Consider the following 3,932-nt stretch of genomic DNA (forward strand, 5'->3'; position numbering starts at 1 on the left):
AAAGTTGTCTCTGATATGTCAGGCTATGTAGATTTTTTTCCCATTCCTGAATGTGTGGCAATCATACTTGGGTTTGAAATAAATATTCCAGCAGTCATAAGAATCATAATCATTTCATCAAGTTCCTTTTCCTTGCATTTCCTTTAAATGAGTGCCAACTTCAGAACTCCGTCTATATGTAAGGGGCCGGGGTTAATCTGCAGATCCTTTGATCAGCAACTTTTATCTGCAAAAAATTTGAATTTATAGTTATTATATTTTTCATGGTTCAATTGGTCATGAAAGGCCAGTCAATAAAAAAAAACATATGCATCAATATTAAGCAACTTATCTCATTATAGATAAATTATAGATTACTGCACTGAGCTGTTATGTACACTTTGACCTAATCTAACTTACCATATTTATAGTTCTTAAAAGAATCTATAGAGAATTTGCAATAAATTAAGTACTTTATGTTTGATCTGGCTATATTCAGAACTATAATTAAATAAACATTAATTACATTATGTAATGATGTAAATTCATGTTCATATATTAAACTGATTACTGATAACATACTGCATTTCTATCTAAATTAAGTATTAATTAATAATTAACACACAAACATACTATGTTTTATAATTAGTAATCCGAAATGAGAGGGGGATAATGTAAAGCCCATGCACTTACCTTTTTCTCAGCATACTTTAGTACCAGCAAATCTTTGAAATTTTCCTAAATATATATCACAGTCCTTTTTCATTGTGGCTGCAAGGTCATTCGTAATTGATCTTAAATACTTCCTCATCTCATGGACATAAGATACATTTGCAACTTTTAAAATGTTGACATCCAGTTCAATATGGTGATGACATGTATTTCCCAAAGCATATTTCATTTCTTTACTGTATAAATCTACCGGTATATACTTTCATGTCCCTCACAAACATTTTGGATTGAAATTTTGAACTGGTCTGAAAGCGCGCACAAATCCTGACTGGCTCCCCTCATTGGATACTGCCCTAGTTTCAAGCAACTATGGGGGACACAACAGGTTGTGTTATAAGGTAGAGGAAAGCATTTGCAAATTGATGGGATGAAGATTAGAAGCTCAAGAAATTAAGAAATTCCTGCCTGGCCCCCAATTATTTGTGATGCTATCATCAGGAAGCATTAATAGTTAACACATGGGCAAATGTAATGAAGGCTTGTAAAAGCTTGGACCACATAGAGTGACAAAGTATTGTATTTCCTCACGTGAGCATTTGAAATGCTCACATGAGGAAATGAGACTTGTAATTCTTTGGCTTTGGTTCTACCTGTAATACTGAATTTTGACTATGTCCAATTTCCTAACCTCTTGCTCACGTGAGAAAACTGAACTTAGAAAAATTTCTACCAATGCTATATCTTTATATAAGGCTGTTCATACGTGAGCAAATGAATAGACTTTTGCTCATGAGCATCCAAGTGAGCATTATTTTGCACATGTGCATTTTGGTTAGTATTTTCCTCCCTAACAGAGACTAACAATCTGCACATATGAGCAAAATCAAATTCTACCTAATTTGCATACATTTCTTACTAGATTCTCATGTGAGTCTCATGAGCTGCTCATGAGCATTTGTTAGAATGTTTGGTACGGGTTATTTTGTGACATCAATTTCATACCTGTATTTGAGTTGCCTTTTTGAGTATATACCGGGTAGATTATTCAAAGTCGATGTACATGTAGTCTTAGATGCTGCAGTTCTCTTGTACTTTAGCTATAAAATAAATCTTAATGTATACAATTGTGTAAGATGAAAGAATATTTCAAACACTGCATGAAACAGACCAAAACTTTAACCAAAATATCCTCTATAACATGCTCTCTAAACTGAAGAATATGGTCATATAATTGCAGTCATATGAATTTTGTTCAATGATAAATGCAGAGAGAATTTGCAGAATATATAAAGAAAGTTTTATCGTTGGGATTGGGAAATAAGCACGTCTAGTACAATATAGCTTGAAATAGCTATTTAGCTTTATTAAGCTATTCAAATATAGCTTGATTTAGCTATTTATATGCAGTTTTGCATGTATTTGACTATTCATATATGTGCTATGGGCTATCGAAACAACAAGCAAAATCAAAGATAGCTCCAACTTTGCAACTTAATTTTGATTACTTTTAAGCAAAAGATAAATTTCTATTATTTGAGTAACTGTCCACTACCTTGTGTGCATTGAGGCATGGATAAGTATGATTGCTTCTCATTGAATGTACAGAATTAATCAATTATCTTGTTGACCATAATTGGCCTCCTTTATAATTTCATTGAAGAAGTAACTGTATCAATTGCATATGCAGCCCAAAAACTTTTAGAATTTGAGTACAAAGTCTCTTTTGTTTCTATTTTCCTAATTATCTCCCCTTGTTTAAGGGTCACAACCCTAGTTTTAGTATAAACGGAAGCCCTTGGCCCAAGGATACCCTGTGACAAATTTGACAATAATTGGCCAAAGGGTTCTTGAGTTATGGCCCATATTCTAAAAAGTTTACGCACACCGCACAAATGGCCATAGCATTAGCTCTTTGGACCTTTGGCTCAGAAGAGCTTAAAAAATGAACCTCTTACATTGACTTTTGGTCAATATTTTTTTTACAGTTTTTTGTTTAGTTTTTTGATGAACAGTGTACAGTATTTTCACCCAAATTCCTGTATTTTGAGGACTGCTGTACAGTATTTGGGCCTAAAAATTATCACATGTATGCAAGGAGATTTTAATGAGTGAGTTTTAAATGCATCAATTTCAGATGAGTTCAAGGTTGAGTATCATCACTGCACCAAGGTGCGACTTTTTGTGCATGCTGAGAAAAGTATACATTTAAGAAAAAGTGTGATAAAATAGCTAAATTAAGCTATTCTGAACAGCTTAATAAAGCTATATATATAGCTAAATCAAAAGATTGTACTGGACCTGATAAGTGCTTTCAAACATTGAATACTTAAAAAACTAGACCTACTGACATGCGACAGCTAAATTTTTGTTGATAAATGAAGCGTATTCTGAACAAATTATTTACCCAAACAAAGGTGATGCTGTCACAAGATGACGTTCGTACCCATCTGACACTTACACTACTCCTCCTTAATCAGCTGGTAATAACATCATTATCCTCGAATTCAAGAAAAATCTGTTAATAAATTAGTTGGAATGATGATAACAAAACTATTCTAATCAGATACAAATGTATAATATAAGACTTCTATTTCACCCAAGAATACCCAAGAAGCAGGTGACATTCTCTGACTTGTTTACCTGTACTTCGATCGAAATTCTCCTCCTACTTGCTCGCACCCAAGCTTTTACGACCCTCAATTTATCCATCGTAAGTCGGAGAACCCTCCGGCTTTGTACAACTGCTTAAACTTTCCTTATACGCTTTGTGTAAACCATAAACATGCATGACCCAATACACATCTCCATGTGTGAGGTACCTGGAAGTTAATATTATCGAAAAATCTCGCGAGTCACGTGACGAGACTTACAGACCCTAACGCAGCCCGAATTTGCTTGGTTCCAATGAAAATCTAGATAATCTTGAGGAAGGGAGCATTCATTATTTGTTGTTGTAAGAAATGCGAATAGGTGATATCACCTATTCGAATAGGTGATATCACTCATTCAAATTGAATAGGTGATATCACTTATTCGAATAGGTGATATCACTTATTCGAATAGGTGATATCACCTATTCAGCACGAATAGGTGATATCACCTATTCGAATAGGTGATATCACCAATTCATTTCGAATAGGTGATATCACCTATTCGAATAAGTGATATCACCTATTCGAATAAGTGATATCACCTATTCGAATAGGTGATATCACCTATTCGAATAGGTGATATCACCTATTCAATTTGAATGAGTGATATCACCTATTCGAATAGGTGAT

The 3,932-nt window shown here is 33.9% G+C and overlaps 1 long non-coding RNA gene across 1 annotated transcript in view; it reads right to left on the reverse strand.

The window, feature by feature from the left end:
• Nucleotides 1–3,671, reverse strand: part of LOC133196620 (uncharacterized) — a 6,577-nt gene extending 2,906 nt beyond the window's left edge. The window contains exons 1-3 of the long non-coding RNA XR_009722386.1: nt 3,292–3,671; nt 3,056–3,166; nt 1,654–1,748 (exon numbers count right to left, since the gene is read on the reverse strand). This is a non-coding gene — a long non-coding RNA (uncharacterized LOC133196620). The remainder of the gene's footprint in view (nt 1–1,653; nt 1,749–3,055; nt 3,167–3,291) is intronic.
• Nucleotides 3,672–3,932: the final 261 nt, after the last annotated feature.

The sequence above is a fragment of the Saccostrea echinata genome, unplaced genomic scaffold (genome assembly GCF_033153115.1).
Source record: "Saccostrea echinata isolate AGI-Se365-2 ecotype Australia unplaced genomic scaffold, CSIRO_AGI_Sech_v1 ptg000030l, whole genome shotgun sequence".
NCBI classification, from domain to species: Eukaryota; Metazoa; Mollusca; class Bivalvia; order Ostreida; family Ostreidae; genus Saccostrea; species Saccostrea echinata.